The sequence below is a fragment of the Grampus griseus genome (assembly GCF_964374135.1).
Source record: "Grampus griseus genome assembly, chromosome: 3".
Lineage (NCBI taxonomy): Eukaryota > Metazoa > Chordata > Mammalia > Artiodactyla > Delphinidae > Grampus > Grampus griseus.
The window spans coordinates 34,981,028-34,999,221 of NC_139019.1; the positions used below are offsets into that span (position 1 = coordinate 34,981,028).

General features: G+C 40.5%; 1 protein-coding gene across 2 annotated transcripts in view; it reads left to right on the plus strand.

Annotated features, from left to right (window-relative positions):
- GHR (growth hormone receptor) overlaps positions 1–18,194 on the plus strand; it is a gene marked incomplete at its 5' end in the record, with an annotated part of 274,696 nt that overhangs the window by 20,007 nt on the left and 236,495 nt on the right. The gene's annotated exons all lie outside the window — the stretch shown is intronic.

Below are 18,194 nucleotides of genomic sequence, written 5' to 3' on the forward strand. Positions count from 1 at the left end.
GATCTTCCCGGACCGGGGCACGAACCCGTGTCCCCTGCATCGGCAGGCGGACTCTCAACCACTGCGCCACCAGGGAAGCCCCTGAACAGCTTATTCTATTTACAGCTCTTTACTATTTACAGCTTTGTCAACAGTGATCTAAGGATCTTCCCCTTAGATAGTTGAGACCTCATAACTTGTTTCCTCTGAAATGTTTCTAGTCACTGGCATTGCTCTGTAGAAAATTGATTTTTGAGCTTTTAGGGAACTTTATTCCCAATTTATTTGGGAATAGAACTTTGAAAATCATGAAGTCATTTATTGATCAAGTGTTTATGGAGGCGCAGACCTACCTCAGTGGTGAGGGAGGGACTGACCAATCCTTTGCCTTCGTGGAGTTTACAATGCAGTGCAAATGTTGCATGATAGTCACTAGACTTAGTTTTTGATGCTGCAGTCCTCTTTTTCCTAACACTTCTCCTGAGGAAGCAATTGAAATTTTACAGATGATATATATTGGAGCCCAAACTCCAGTTCATTGGCAAAAAAAAGTAGCATTTATATTAGAGTTTTGCTAACAGCATGTCGGTAAGAAGCCGTGTTCTTTCTCTCCTGCTAGCTGCAGGTTGCTTTAGTCTTTGGGCCACTATTTCCTCATCTGTAGAATTCATAGGTTAGACCAGATTGTTAGTTTTCAACTCTAGCTGCTGATTAGAATCACCTGAAAGCTTACCCTTGCCCAATTGAATCAGAATTGCCAGTTGGAAGAGGAGGCAGATGTGGATTTTTAAAGCTCCCAGGTGATTCTTTTTTTGTTGTTGTTTTTTTTAAACCAGGGCTGAAATTCACCAGAATAGGTTGGAGGTCCCAACTGGAATTCTATAGGTGAGTTTTCTATGCACGTGGGTATGGAGCTTAATAATCTTTTAAATTAGTTGTCAACATAAAAACTTTCCAGTTTCTCTTGGAAAAATGGAAAGATTGGGTAACAGTTGGGCTTAAAATTCTGAGTGGTAAAAATTAAACAAAGTAAACCCCAGTTTCTACCTGGCCCACTTCGTTTATTTGTGTTACCTTCCTTTGAAATGGCCCTTGAAGCCATTTTCATTTGAATTAGATGGTCTCTATATGGTCTCTAAAGTCTCAAATCATTTAAATTGCGTGTTTCCAAAGCAGGAAAACTAGTGCAAATAAATGGCACCTTTATCCATAAGCTGGTTGTTATATTAAATCAAAGGGAACTTAATCTTTGACGATGGAAAAACCCCAGGGTCCAGTGGAAGGAGAGAGAGTGGCATTAACAGCAGAACTCCACGTGCTACTATGTACAGGACACCTGCTGGGGGCAAGAGGGAGGGGGAGGAAGGGGATTAATTCATCTTCCTGGGATTTTTAATGAAGCTGTTCCCTTCTTTTTCATTCTTTCCTGTTTGAGAGCTGGTTCATTAGTTGGGATGTGACTGGCCCTCCCAAGGGAGCAGAGAGGCAATTATCAGAGATTTTACTCACTTTCCTGTGAGCCTTTTGCTGGGAAGCCTCTTGAGGATCTTGCTCTCTTTTGGCTTCCTTGTGGCTCCTTGCTGTGTCTGCCTGAGAGCAAATACCTGGGCGGAAGGACTGATTTGTATGGCTTATTGGTAGCTTCCTATCATGAGATTTAAGTGGGTGTATTGGAATTAATAGGATTTTACTTTTTACAGATTGAAAATATGTGCTTGGTTTGTGAAGAACCTCTTGCCCAAAGTGAATAATCCTTTGTGCCTTGCTCTATTTAAAAAAAATTTTTTTCACTAGGAGTGATGGTGCTTAAGAGTACAAACTTGTAAAGAGAAGTAAATAAGCCATAGAGATCTAATGCACATCACAGTGAATATAGACAATTATACTATAATTCTGTAATGTGATAAATATCACTATTAGCAATCATATACAAATATATAAATGTATCAAAGTAATCTGCTGTACACCTATGATATATGTTATATATGGTGACAGTAATAAAAAGTAGCATTTAATTATCTGCCAGAAGTCTTCCAGGTACTTTTCATAAATATCCAATTTATTCCTCACAACTCTCTTATGAACTAGGTGTTGTTATTATTCCTGTTTTATAGATGAGGAACAACGGGGCTCAAAGCCAGTTATTTGATTTCCCATATATCAGAGCTATGTTAAGTGAGATCCATTAACCTGTATAACCAGATGTCTTCTAGCAGTTTTTGGTAAATTCAGATGTGTATTGGCTTTGACAAAGACAAGGTACCCTGTTGTACATTAAATATATTTTTCCCCTAGTTCCATCAGTTACTTCACTGGATATGTTGTTATTGTCTATTGATGTTGTTTACACATGGTGGACTGCGAAATTCCATGCAACTGCAAAAATCTTTAATTTAGCTAAGGTTGTTGCCTGTATTTCTTGCCTTAAAAAAATTGCAGTGGTAACCCAAGCAAATTATTTATTATCCCCATGACCCTGGGAGTCTCTGCCCCAGTCTCCTTGCTAGAAAAAGATGGTAATATATACCTGACCTCAGTCCATAGGGATATTTCCAGGATCAAATGTGATAATGAATGAAATGTATTTCAACTCTAGAAATTGCCCATGTGTATTTTAAGTAGGATGTATTCATTGTGATGCAGAATATGAGATGAACATTCTTTTGTTAAAGAATTGTTGATAGTTAAAAACAGCAATCTATGGAGATTTTTCCATTTGAGGGATTTAATCCCATTAAAGGTTTTTATATTGACTAGACAATGACAGTTTCTCTCGGAAACCCAAGCTGAAAGTTGATTTCGTGTTCCTACTGGTTTCCCGCGGGTTCCCCTTCCATGCTGTCTAGAGGGAACTGCCGCCAAGCTAAGCTCTCTTCAGTGTGCGTGGGTAATGTGATGGGTTAATTTCTCTTGTTGAAGCCACGTCTATTCTTCGGTGCTGAAAGGTTACTTATATGTACTCAACCTCTGCAGTAAGTTGACACATGATGTGAATCTGCCCTTTATATAGCTCATGCTTAAGTTGACACATGATGTGAATCTGCCCCTATACAGCTCATACTAACATGTCAGGAAAAGATTAGTTGGGAGCGGGAGGATAATGAGGGCACAATGTCGCTTGTCTATTAAGTAATTTAAATAATAAGTTGAGCCTTTCATTGTTTATGTGTGGTTGTGTGCTTGTCATAACTAATTATCTTGTTGCAAAAATAGCAGCCTTTAAAAGTAAAAAGCTGAAAACGGGTCCATACTCTTAGGTCTCCGTCCCTGTGAGAGCGTGTGCACATATGTATGTATATGCATACATGCATATAAACATGAATATGTATGTGGTGTGTGTGTGCATACTTACTATAACTAGTGCTATATATAATTACTGTAGTGAATTCAACAATGACAACGGGAAATATAATTTTCCCCAGTAAATGCTTTAGCTGCCCAAGAAACTTTTTTGTGTTTCATATTGTGGGATAAAATAAACATTTATTTTAAAACAATTTTCTCATAACATTCTCTGTTTGGCACATACAAAACCAATATTAACTCTGAGTAATCTTGTGAAAATAGTGAAGGATAAATGCTGAGTTCTATAATCTCTCCTCTATTTGAAGACTTATAAAAACTCCTAAATTTATTTTATTTTTTGAAATTAGTGTGTATTTTGAAGTTTTATGTTGGTTTCAAGATAATTTTAAGTCTCTTAAAGGTTACTTATTAATACAAGTTTTAACTTATTTGTTTAAACTCAGTTAATACAAATTTCTGCTTAAAGGAGAGGGGTTTTACTTCCAACCTCTTCAGTAATGTCTAACTTAAAAAAAAAAAAAAAAAGCCAAACTAGAAGCTATATAAACCACACTACCAAATACCTGTTTTTTGACATTAATAAATTAGGCTTTTGACTACATCCAACATAATAAATTATCTACTTGTTAATACTTCTGTTTCAAAAGCTAAATGCGTGTTGTCATTACTGTGTGTTTTAAAGGTTTTTACTAAACTTTTGCTCCCTGGTGTGAATGTGGACAGGGGAATTTACAGTATATTCATTAAAAATTCCAATCAGTTTCATATATTATGAGCCTGTAGCCAAGGTAAAGAAGAAATTGAGGGCTTCCCTGGTGGCGCAGTGGTTGAGAGTCCGCCTGCCGATGCAGGGGACACGGGTTCGTGCCCCGGTCCGGGAGGCCCACATGCCGTGGAGCAGCTGGGCCTGTGAGCCATGGCCACTGAGTCTGCACGCCCGGAGCATGTGCTCCGCAACCGGAGAGGCCATAACAGTGAGAGGCCCGCGTACCACCAAAAAAAAAAAAAGAAGAAATTGAAAGACTAATGAGTATGGCACTAGCACAGTGAGATGGATGGGGTACTTCTTTGTGTTTGCTAGCTGGGCTAGAGATTGATGAGTAAGTCCCATTGTCTTAACACACTAATGATGATCTAGCTTTTTGGAGTTCAGACTACTACATCTCCCACTTTGTGAGGACAGCTTGATAAGCAGACCAGTCATGGGCGTTTGAGACCATTCAAATCCTACTCTTCTCACTTCCTACCCACATGATATGTATGGACTATATGTGTCCCCCTGAAATCCACATGTTGAAGTCCTAATCCCCAATGTGACTGTGTTTGGAAATAGTGCCTGTGTGGAGGTGATAAAGGTCAAATGAGGTCTTAAGGGTGGGGCCCTAACCCAGTAGGGCTAGTGACCTTATAAGAAGAGGAAGAGACACCAGAGCTCTCTCTCTGACACCTGAGGACACAGTGGGAAGGCAGGCATCTGCAAGACAGAGTTCTCACCAGGAACAGAATTGGCTAGCACCTTGGCCTTGGACTTCCAGCCTCCAGAACTGTGAGAAATAACTTTCTGTTGTTTAAGCCACCTAGTCTGTGGTATTTTGTGTGGCAGCCAAGCAGACTAAAATACCACCACGTAAGCAGATACTTAACTTTAGTAGATAGGTAAGTAGGTTACTTAAAATTTCAGATCCTGGCTCTACCATTTACTAGGCATATGAGCACATTACTTTTTTCTTCAACCCTGCAAAGTGGTTTTGTTGTGAGGTTTAAGCTTTGTTTGGCTGACAGGCAGCCTGGCTGGATGAATTTTGCCCTTCCTCATTCTCTCTGTTCACCACATTTGGTCATAGCAACCTTTTTCTAAATTTAGATCTCATTATTTCATCATCTGCATAAAATTCTTTGGTTGTTCCTCAGTGTTCTTAGAATAAATCTTTACCATTTTCCTCAAAGCCATGTGGTCTGGCACCTGTTTACCTCTCCAGCTTCATGTTGCAACCCTCCTTTTCGGCAGTGGCCACATCTATCTTCTTTTGGGTCCTTAGACTCTGCCCCTCACTATGCTCCCCACTGTGTCCCCCTTATGTAATGACTGTCAGTTCAATTGTCATTTTTTTAGGGAGGCCTTTCCTCCATGTCCTTGACTGGCTATATGTTTATCTCTACGATTATTTCATTCACGTTTGTCTTCCCCCCAGCAGCATGAGGGTGGGACTGTGTGTGTTTGGTTCCAACTCTGCCTTCAGCACCTAGCTCAGTGTTGGCGTCATTATCAGAGCTGTCTGAGTATTTATGGAAGGGAACGTGAAGAAAGGAAAAGAAATGCATGAAGATCTCATCCAGGGAAAGTGAGGTGCAAGCATGAAACCTTAGGGAAGTGGGGTGCTAGCAGAAGAGACTGGTGGGAACCAGGTGAAGAGTGGAAAAGCACAGGCAATGAGTCTTAGCTTCTTCAAGACTTTGCCTCTGGCATACCACCTGCAGCTCAGACACCTAAGCGGTTATAGAAATAATCCTTCTGGTATGCAGGCTTTCTCTTTTTGTCAGAGGCATGGGACCCAGGGACCAAGAGCTGCCTAATAAGTAAATTCTGATGAAACTGTTCAGGGCCACATTTTGGAAATCAGCTCTTAAAAATGAGTGGTTGAGCTTCCCTGGCGGCGCAGTGGTTAAGAATCCACCTCCCAATGCAAGAGACACGGGTTTGAGCCCTGGTCCTGGAAGATCCCACATGCCGCGGAGCAGCTAAGCCCATGCGCCACAACTCCTGAGCCCGTGAGCCACAACTGTTGAAGCCCATGTGCTTAGAGTCAGTGCTCCACAACAAGAGAAGCCACCACCGTGAGAAGCCTGCGCACCACAACGAAGAGTAGCCCCCGCTTACCACAACTAGAGAAAGCCCACACACAGCAACAAAGACCCAACACAGCCAAAAAAAAAAAAAAAAAAAAGAGTGGTCAGTCTAATGCTCACCTTTCCAATCCAAACACACTGACTTGAACAAAGAAACTGGGAATTACTGTATAGAGCTTATTTGAATTGTTGGTTTTCTCTTGTCAGTCTGTTACAGGTCATAGCTCTGTTTCTGTCATTAGAATGATTTCAGTGTTTCAGCCTGGACTCTCTGAGTCATAAGTTTTTAGCATGACCATGGGAATTATGAAGTCGCTTACTAAAATGAAGCTAAATTAAAATAATACTTGTTTGGGATTTTTTTTTTTTTTACTTTTGCACCCAATAAAGATATAAGGGGGGAGACTTTAGATTTTTAATAAGTTTATTAATTCAGATATAAATTTAAGCTATTTTGTCATAATATGTAAACTATTTTCCCCCATAGTAGACCTATTTTCTGATAGATAATGAGATTCCCAAATATTTGCTTTGTGTAAGGTTACAGTCAATTTCTTATTATTGAGAGCAGGTTTCTTCCTTTGTGTCTGGCTTATTGTGGTTATGAGACTGAGTACTTTGTTTTAGATATTTGACGACAAACTGTGTGTTTAAGAACACATGTGTATATATAGGAAGGCCCTCAAATCCGAAAAGGATAGAAGGTTGAAATGCCAACACTTCCTATTGTATAGTTTTTTGTTAGGGAGGTATAGCTGTTCATCAAAACACGTTTCTGAAATGGAAAACTAGAATGTGCTAAACATAGCATCTAGCTTAAGCTTTTGAAAAACAAAAAGTTCCAGAAAATAACTCATGATTACTTAGTTTCAATATTACACTGATAAATATTTAAAGACTACCTTATAAAAAAAGTAAGGGGGAAAGTCATGATTTTAAGGCTTATACTGCAGTTCCTGAAAGATTTTAGTATTTATTTAACCTTTTCCTTATTTAATTTATAATAAAATTACTGTCATCTCTGTAAACATTTATATAATAATGTTTCATCTACTTTTCCATTAAAAATTACTAAAATAAATAAGGAGTCCTGGTGAATGAGAGATAATTTAATAAACGTATTTCTTGGTAGAAAACTAATCAAGTCCTGCTATAAATGTATATTTAGAGAGAAGCACAGTAGACAAGCTTAATGACTTAGTCAATGATATGACTTCAGGGAAAATGTTCTTATGCCATATTGGCCATATCTTTTAATACTTGCATTGAAAATAAAATTACATTCCAAGATAATGAGGATTGTGGAATTTTATAATTGGTTTTTTAAATCCTAAATTAACAGCAGTATAAACATACATTTTTAGGTTAAATCTGAGCTTTTTCTTAAACTAAAATCTTAGTTTAAACTAAAATATTTTCCTGGAAGTTTTCCAAATGGGATAGTCATCTTTCTGGAAATACGAAATAAAGGAGAAAGGTGGGTGGCTGGAACACAAACCTCTTCAGAGACCTTTCAACCTGTAGCTGTAATTTATGTATTTTATCCTATTTACCATAGAATTTTTAAAGAATATTTTTTAAATAATTTAGTATTTCTATCCCATTGATTTATTTTTTTAAACAAGGAAAAAATTTGCTCATAGCCACGTAATTTAGCACATTCAGAGCTAATACTAGATTCCAGGTCTTTGACTTCTGATGCAGTTTGCCTTTGTCCTCTTCTACCTGCTGGCTACTTGTCCTCAGAGCTCCTCAGGAATCTGCATTGGTGTTTATTGAGAATTAATGGTGTGCCAGCACTGCTGTGGGTGTCCAGGATATAATTATGAATAGAGTTCACATTCTGACTCAAATTAGCTTTCTCTCCTTGTTCCAACGGAGACTGCCCTTTTGCTTCATCTGCAGCATTGAGTTGCAAGTTTCTTTTTACTTTGGAAGTTTTAGAGAACGAGAGTGGGGCTCTCATCAGAAACACCTGTGAGAAAAGCACAGCTGCCTCGTGTGAATGAGGTCTCTGGAAGGTGATAGATGATGCAGGTAAGAACGCAACCCGTAAAATATGGACCTAGTCAAGAGAAAGGAATGAAGCAAGTGTGAAGCAGAGGGAAAGCAGGAGGGTCATGACCACATTCTGTGGTTGTGTGCTGACAGACTGAAGGAGGAGCAGACCAGGGATGTCTCAGCCAAGTTGCCTCAGTTTTTACAAGTGTATGATGGGGTCAAAGAGGGTTGAACTAGGCGATTCCTAGAGTCCTTGGCAGAGGTAATATTCTCAGTTATGAGTGTCTGTACACACACACACACAATGCACTTGCTAATGTCTGTCATCATGAGCATCTTCTATCTTCTCCACTACAAGTAAAAGAATCTGATTTTTCCTTCCAGACTAGAAGTAACTAGGTCATAGTGACCCAAGTGAGTAAATTAAACAGACTGAAAAGGTACACTGGGATGTACTTATTTGGGGGAAAATGATGAAAAAATGAAGTAGGAAATGATTCTCTTTCCAGGAATAATTGTTCCCTGTTGCCAATTGAGCAACTCTGTGACCTTCTTGAAAATAGAGAATTCTGTAAATAGTGCTGGGATGGTAGGTACTGTGTGACACAGAGCCTAAGTTAGATATGGTGAAAAGGAATGGAATTATGTTGGTTAATAATGAGCACCTGAATTAAAAGCAGAGCAGCTGGGTCCAGAGGCAGCTGTCAGGTTAGCAAAGCCAGAGGAGTAACTTTGGACAGTGTTTTTCTTATACTGAATGGAATGATTTTTAGGAACAGGGTTCTTTGAAAATATGTTGTAAATGTTGGGTAAGGTAAATTTCAGTATGAATTTTTAAAGTCTATAAAATGGAATCATTTAATTCTGACTTTATGACAATCAAACGGTAGTTCCAAATAACTTTGTTCTAGAAAGAGGTTTCTCTTATCCTGGGAAAGGGGCAGTTTTGGAAGTTTGAGACAAGACAAATATTGTCTGTTGTCTTCTAACAAACTACTCTCCCACTTTTCATTGGGAAAGGTTGGTCCAGGGAACTTATGATAGCCTGATGGGACGTGGGAAAAGGAAGATTATTCCGTATGTGTATGATCTGTGAACGGTTGATGAAGGAGGTAAGGTGGTGGGAGGGTGTTGTCTTAATCCATTTGGGCTGCTGTCACAGAACCACAGGCCCAGTGGCTTATAAATAATAAACTTCTCACAGTTCTGTAGCCTGGGAAGTCCAAGATCAAGGAGCCGGCAAGTTCTGTTCCTGGTTCCTAGGCAGCCATCTCTTTTCTTTGTCCTCAGGTAGCAGAAGGGGCCAGGGAGCTCTTTGGGGTCTCCTTCGTGAGGGCATTCATCCTACTCGTGAGGGTTCCATGCTCCTGACCTAATCACCTCTCAAAGGCCTCGCCCCCTAATACAATCATACTGGGCATTCGGTGTCAGTATTTGAATTTGGGGGGAGCACATTCAGTCTATAGCAGGTGAATCGCACGTGTTGGGATTTTCACGGCAAGCTTTTGAAATGGGAGAGACGGTAAAATTATCTCCACTTTACAGATAAGGAGATTGAGGCTTAGACCTGTTCACGTCTAGTATGGTCTACTTTGACAGACCAATCCATTATCCATCTCAGCCTATACTGAACGAGATGCCAGAGAGAGAGAGAAAAAAGTCTCACGGTGGCAGGGAAAGGGCCCACTTTCTCCTTGCCAGTGCTTCCGCCACCCTTGCCCCTGCCAGCCAGGTCCAAGCACCTTGTCTTAGAGCCTCACGAGACCTTCCCCTCTGGCCAGTATTCAGGCATCTTCCTAGAACCCTCATTCCCCTGACAATAGGAAAAGCCAGACTCGCAGGCCCAGGGCAGCACCAAGAGGAGAGGAGCCTCCCTGGACCCAGAGACCCAGGACATCCTTAGACGCGATTCCTCTGATCTTGGCGTCACCCGCAGAACTGAGAAATAGACCTGTTGGTACCAGAACATAAGCATAAGCTGTGTTTGAGTTCCAAGTTTGGACTTTACCTGGGCTGTTGCTTCATCTTCTAGCTGTTTACTGATTTTTTTTTTTTTTTTTTCAGTGTGAGTTACTTTCTGGCAAGTTCCCAGAAAGTAACTGGGAAAGTACTCAGTGGGGGCGAATATTCCTTTTGTCTTTCAGAAAAGCATGTCGAGAGTTAGCCTGACTCAACAACCTCATAGTCTCACCTCCTAAATAGGGGTGGGGAGGAATGTGTGTGTGTGTGTGTGTAAATGCATACATGCATAAACATGTATGCGTGTATATTGCTTATTTGCTCAAAACCATGTCTTACAATTAACTGCTCTTTCTTTTCAGCTAATATATCAGAAGAATATTTCAATTAGCAAAATACGAGAATCCAAATTCATATTTGTATTCCCAACAGATTTCCTTCAGAATCTGGTGGATCGTTGTACCTATAACAGTAGTAGGATGCAGATGGTCTATTTGTGTCCCATTGCAGCCTCATTCAAATGGAATGTGAGTTTTGGTCATTGCAAAGCCCATCAGTGCCTTTCTGATGATTAGAGCTAATCACCATACACTCCTTTCAGAGCTAAACTTTCTAGAGAGGAACCCTTAACTTTGAGACTAGTTTGCCACAGACCCTAGTTCTAGACTGAAAGATCTCGCTTCTGTGAGGTTCATTGTGAAACAGAAACGCCCCCGCCCCTTAGGGCTCTGGCTCCATGTAGTTCTGCGTATTTCTTATTCAGCTGAAGGAATACTGAATTCAGTTTGAATCTAAATTTGGAGTAAAAAATACCACTCAGTAGAGCTGCTTCTGTGACCACTTTGCCTTCCAACTTGCATTTCCTTCTTTCCCTATCACCCCACATTCTTGAGGAGTTTGTTTATAGCTTTTGTGGACTGGCTTTAATTATTTTTCAAAAATTCATTGCACCGAACCCATTAGGATAGTGCACTGAGAATATCTGTTGAGCTCCAGCAGACTCACTGACTGGGAATGCATGTGGGGAGAAGCCTGGAGCAAGGTAGCACGTCCTGAGATTGCTTATTTGTGAGGTTAGGAGTTTCTGTTTATACTTTTGTAAGCTGCCTGAAAATATTTGAGGACCTTTCTGTCCCTACCTTGCACTGGGCCGGTGCTTAGCTCTGGAATAGTCTGCATCTTGATGTTTTTCCTAGGAAATGTGTTTTCCCTTTTCCCTCGGATTCCTGGTGCCCGGTGTAGCCCTTTTTTGATTTGCTCTTGTTCTGGCGATAGGTCAACTGGCTCTCATGGTCCTTAACATTTCGGGTAAATACTTCCAACAGTGGTGACTGGAAGGAATCCAAGTCTATTCAAGGCATTTGCATCCACTCTGTGTTTAAGGAGCTGGATCTTAGTGATAGTTTTTCCGTTGGTTAGTGACTTAAGAAATATGACTGAAAGGAGAAGCTACTATCTGAAGAACTAATGGAAAATCGAGCAGAATTCACTTATTATGTAAGGGGTGTGGTCGGTGACCTTCCTTACTACCCAAATGTTGTGCCGTTGGATCATGTGTAGAGAGTATGGAATTGCAGTTAAGGCCACCCATGGAAGAAGCAGACTGCCTAGGTTCAAAGCCCAGCTCCACCACTTGCTTTCTATACAGTCCCTGGCTGTATTAGTTAACCTTTCTGTCCCTCAGTCTAGTTTTCCTGAGGAATAAATGAATTAATATTTGTTAAGTGCCTGGAACTATGCCTGGTCCATTGTATGTACTCCATGTCTTTGTTTAAATACTTGATGTTGGGATTGTTGTTCAGATGGAGGAGACAAGGGTCTTGAGAGGCTCCCACGTGTTTCTAACGTAACAGAGTCAGTCAGTGGTGGAGACAAGAATACTTTCACTGCCCAGTGCCCTAGTGGAGAACTATAGCTCTTAAGAGTGATGTGGGGAATGAAATACCCTGATGAAAACCAATCAACATTATTAAAGGAAGGGTGGGAGCATGGGAACTAATGATTTATTTATCCAGTGGCTTAGTCAATAAGTAACTATTTAAGGCTTACTGTGGGCCTTTGGCGCTATGTTAACATTGTGAAGATAATGATAAAAATGTAAAAGAGATTTATAGAACATTTACTTAACCTGGGCAAGATGTCTTTTTTGTTTTTAGGGCTGGTGACCATTCCACTGAGGACTCTCTTGTCTTAAATTATAGGACAACTTCTATAGCATGGTACGGAATAGCATTTAGCTATTCTAATGGTATAGCATTTAGCAGAATTTGAAGATGAATTTGCTGACCTCAGGTTGGAAAACTGCAAAAGGTCAATGGAGGGATTATGGTGGGATTCCATCCTTTAAACATCTACTGGAAGATGATCATTGTAAGATGCTTTAACTACATTTGGGGACATTCTCTTCTTAGAGAACCTAGTTTAGAGAATGTTCTTGTTTTAAATGTAATTGGCCATGAGCTTAATTTGAACCAAGAGTTTGGCATATTCCACACACACCCCCATTAGCTCAGTTGTGGATTGTACAAATGGTGTTGCACAAAAATAGAAGTATTTGGTACAAATATGCATAGTCAGACCACATCTAGGTTAATGGTTTCAGATATAGGTGAAATGCCTTAAGAAGGATATTGACAAATTGGAGGACATTGAGAAGGCGGCGTCAGAATAGTGAAAGGGCAAGAAACCATGCCAAATGGTTAACAGTATAAAGAGAATTAGCCGCCTCAGTGGAACTTGATATGTTGTTTGTAAGGGTTAAAAGGACTGTCATTGTGGAGTAAGAAGAGGAGGGTTATTTTTGTTTAATTCTACTGAAGTATAGTTGATCTACAATGTTAATTTCTGCTGTACAGCAAAGTGATCCAGTTATACATATATATATATATATATTCTTTTCCCATTATGGTTTGCCACAGGATATTTCATATAGTTCCCTGTGCTATACAGTAGGACCTTGTGGTTTATCCATTCTATGTATAATAGTTTGCCTCTGCTAATCCCAAACTCCCAATCCATCCCTCTTCCATCCCCCTTCCCCATCCCCTTTGGCAACCACAAGTCTGTTCTCTGTGTCTCTGAGCCTATTATTGTTTCATAGATATGTTCATTTGTGTCATATTTTCGATTCCACATGTAAGTGATATCACATGGTATTGGTCTTTCTCTTTCTGTCATACTTCACTTACTATGATAATTTCTAGGTCTATCCATGTTGCTACAAATGGCATTATTTCATTCTCTTTATGGCTGAGTAATATTCATATATATATATTCCGCAGAAGAGGGTTATTCTCGGCTCTTCCAGAGTAGGAGTGATAGATGAGAGACTAAGGCCTAGAAGTGGAAAAATATAAGGAAGACTTTCTGAACATTAAAATCAAACTCCAAGGAAATGGCCTGCCATATAAGCAGGGGATCTCGGAGAGTAGATCTATTCATTTACAGCCAGACGAACAACAAGCTTCTGAGCCCTGGGAACTAGAGTCCTACTCCTGTACGGGAGGTTCAACCAGATCACCTCGGAGGTTCCGTACTAGATCTAAGTATCTGAAATATAAGTGATTTCATGACGTGGATGTCACCTCCAGTGCTGCCCTTACGCTGGTTACTCTGAGTAATGTTAAAAGTCAGTGTATGACTAAAGCCTGGATGAACTGCTGTGACCATCAGCATGATTTTTGCCATATAAGCAGTTGAGGCTAAGAGTGAAACAGTTCCTTTCTAAGCGGGAGAGGTACGAATGGCGTAAAGATCAGATTTCTCTGTGGCTGGAAAGAATTTGCTTTCTGCGTCTTATTGGGTACATCGTAGGTCATAACCAGAACCTAATTAGGTGTATTGCACAACGTGCATTCTGGAGATGAGGGCTTATTCTTGGGCAGAGCTCAGAAAGCTGGTAAATGGACTGGAATGGTCTACTGAAACCTATCTGCCCACCAGCGTGCTTCTGAGAGGGCCTCTCTTCTGACTGTGGAAGTGCCTGGTCTAGGGGGCGATGTGCTCCAGCCGCTGTCAGGAAGAGCCAGTCACTTGCTGGGTGTAGCCAGGACTGGACCTTTGTAAGACACCTTCTGTGAGAGGTGTTGCAGATAGCCCCGGAAGCAGGCAGAGGTCTTTGGCAAGTTATTTCTGAAGGAAGCATTATTTCTCTGACCTGAGCTGAGAACTGCAATAAAAGATCCTCTTTGAACTTAAGTTCCTTTTTTTTTAAAGAGTGAAGTGAATTTTGCTCACTAAAGGTAACCTTCTATGAAGGAGAACATTATGGTAGTACGAACCCTATTGGATGCTCAGACAAGACCATGAAGGAGGTGTGAGTAGTATTTTGAGGGCTGAGATCCTGTATTTTTAGGAACAGTATTTTTATTTTCTACACTTTTTTTCACTTTTTGACTTTGAATTATTATTTCTCTTTTGAGAAGTTAAGTCTTTCTCAGGGTTAAGGGGAACCAGTAAAGAGAGTTAGGCTTATTCTTGGGCTGGAATTTGCCCCTCGGTGGGCTGTAATGCAGGCAGCGGAGATTTAGGGTACGAGCAGAGGCAGGTGTGGTGTGACGCTGTAGAAACTGAAGGCTCAGCACCCCTCACTTGCACAAGCCCCTTCCAAAGTCCTGGGAGGGATCCTAGCAATGTGTTGTCATGGTCGTTTTTTTGGTAAACACTGCAAAATATAATGTATTTCAACCAGAATTGATTAAAACAATCACTGCCTCCTTCCAATTCAACTTTCCCTCCTTTGTGCTTGCCTTCGGGTGGGTGGCGTTGAAGTGGTTTGATCATGGGCATTTTTGTATATGTAATCGGGTATATTTTTCTTAAAAAGGGTCCTCCAAGTTGTGTAAGTTTCAGGCATTACAAGCATCGATCTTCCCCTGGGTTAGGAATGCAGTGAGTAACGAATCAGAAATTACCTCTGTAGCAGAGTCAGCCAAAACGTCAGAGATGTGAGTGAAAGTGAACTGGGATCTGTACTCCTACCAGTCTCTGATGGTGGGAAACAGAGCTTTTTTTCTCATCTTTAAGGTCTGTTTTGAATAGGAATGTCCTTTGCATGGTATAATTTTATGTATTTTGGCTAAGAGAAATACATCAGATTAAATATTAAAAATCATGAATTCTTCAAAGTAGTGCAAATCGACAATGAGTTAAATATGAAAATAATGAGAAACTGCTGATAGAAGAGAGAAGTTGTTTAACTGTATTCTCCCTTTTCCCCTGCTACTTTACATAATTATAAAACCTTTTCCTAAAGTTCCCTTCTGAGGGAGAAATACGGCCAACAGAAATTCAGCCGAAAATGGAAGCAATTTACAGTGCTTCAGGGTGGTACTGTCTCTGATAGGCTATCAGTGGAATCCTGTGAGGCGAGGGTCTCTTTTCTGCGTTCTTCCCATCTCTCCTCACACACCTGTGGTTCTTGTTAGCATTCATACTTACTCTCTTTTTAATTGTCCGAGTACACAGTTTGCAAATGAGAAGTCTGTCCAAGGAGCCTGAGCTTGGTGAATAAAGGTTCCTTTCAGCCCCGTCTGTGAGTTTGCAACTCTGTGAGATCTTAAAGGTGTATTTTATTTGGACATGTAAAAAGTTTCTTCATAACATTCAAAATAAATATCTTATTGACAGTGATAAAGATGATTGAGGATAGGGATAGTCATTCATGACATCAACTGTTTCCCAAATGATACCTAGTTAACATGTTAGGGAAAGGAACCAAATCTGAAAGTGATGCCCATTTAATGAGGCCAAGCGATGTAGCAAGAACTGGGAAAAACTTACCCAGGGAAGTCTTAGCTGGTGTCTAAAACAGTATCATTAACATAAAGACAGGTCGAGCAGCTGTTTGATGGATTCGCCCAGATCCGAGCTCTCAAAATTCAAACACTGTCATGCTGTCAGAGTGCTGTCAGAGAAATGATTAAAAACCAACAATTGGAATTGTTGGCTATATTGTAATCCTGGGCTATATTCCAGGGGAAGGATTCGACTCTGATTTTTATCTTGTGTTTAGAACCGGCAATGGCTGTCTCTGTGCTCAGCACAGCGTAGGTGCTTAGTACCTGCTGGCAGCATGTGGACTGATTAATGGTGGTAAAGGCATATCCTAAGCACCCTGCTCTGGGGAGTTTGTGGTCCTTTGGAGTTTTCATGCTGTGGACATCCTTAAAAAGCCCGGAAAATGCATCTTTATAGACAGGTATGTGACTCATTCCATGTGAACTCAGAGCTCAGTGAAATGCCGTTCTTTGGACTAAACTTTCAAGACTCAGGTCCATGGCATACAATTCATTAACTGAAAATATGATTCATACTTTCCCTTAAGTAGGGCCACAGGGGTCTGCTGTTAGGATGCCCTTTTAGTCTGGTAGCGTGGATGGTTTTCAGAAGTTGTAAGAAAGTGATCAGAGATAAACACTTGGCAGAAGAGGGAGGTTTGATTTTTGTGATTGGTCAGCCTGTTGCCTTAGTCCTGGAATCATGGAATGTGATCAAGATGAAAAGATGCCTTCTTTGCATTCTCTTCCAGAAATACAGGGCCTGCTGCTCTTCTGTCTTAAATGTAAACCATGCTGCCCTGAGGAGAGCTCAGGACTGCTTTTAGATTCAAGGGGACAACTGCTTTCTGCTCACTCAGGTCCTCCGAGGCCTGATCCAAGACAGGAAAAGGGTGCTTGGCAGGCGCTCTTTACCAGAGATTCCATATACGAATTTTACTGTGAGAATGAACAGTTGGCCCACTTATTGAAGGTTAATCGAAAGTTCACTGTAGGGTGTTCTTCCTTTCCTCTGATGGAATCAATTTAAATTCTGGCCTCTGAGCAGCAAGGTTTATTTTTCAAAGAGGCAAGCAACCTTCTGCCAAGTGGCCCCAGAAACGCCTGTAATCTCATGGCAGGAATGTGGAAAATGGAAAGGTTGGACACTCGGAGGACAATTGACATCCCTGGTTCTTTTACCTTAAAGACAGCCGGGGAGAATTCTGAGATAAGCCTTTACCCAAAGTTCAGTATTTATGAACAGTTGATAAAATTACACCATCAAATTTGCCCATTGTTTTCAGGCTGCTGAAAATTGTTTGAAAAAAATCAGTCTTAGAGCTAGAAAAAGACCTATCCCTCTGTCATCAATCCAGCATCTGCAAATCCACGCTGGGCTGTTGCATTCCCATGCTTTCTCACTGTCTACCTGTATGGTCTCCGTCTGTTGAATTTTCTCACTCCTTGGGGTCTAGCTCAACTGCACCTTCAACATGAAGCCTTCCTTGTTTTCCTTGTTTAGAATTAGTTGTTAATTCTTCATTGTTCTCTAAGCATTCTGTATATTATCAATACCCTTATCATAGCCTTTACCATAATATGCTGTGTACTTGTATACATATCTTTCTTCCCCTGCCTTGTTGTTTGAATAAACGAATGCTAGGTCCAACTTTACAGAAGAGAAAAATGAGCTCTGAAGATGTTTCATAACTTGCCCAGGTCCACACAGAGTTATGGGTTTCACTGAGTCTGAGTTTTGTTCCAGTATATTTTCTCCCCAATTTTAATGCAGATAAACCTTTCCTCTTTTGCTTAATTTGCTTAATGATTCATTCTATACATACATACATGCATATATAAATACACATCATACACAATATATAAAACATATAAACAGTCCCTTTATTATAGTAAAGCTGTCTTTCCAGGGCCCTAGTTGGTTATATGAAGATCAGAATGGAGTTTTACACAGACTCATTATTACCGTGTAGGGAAATTACACGCAGAAGCCAGCTCACGAGAAGACTGCTAATTCGGAAGGGTATGCTAACTAGCTTCATGTGGGCCTCGTACAACTCAGCTAGATTTTCACTAATTCCTCACCTCCATCCTACAGTCCTCCCTGCAGCTGTTCTAACTGTCCAGCCCTGAAGTCCTGGACCCACACTCTTGTTCTCAGCAGATGATGTGGTTTACTGCTTTAACTGAGATGATATAGGTCAGGGGTTCTCAAACTTTAATATGTTTAAAAATCACATGGCGGGCTTTGCTATAACATAGCTTCCTGGGCCTTAGCGCCAGAGATTCTGATTCGGTTGGTCAGGGTGGGGCTCCTGAATTTGC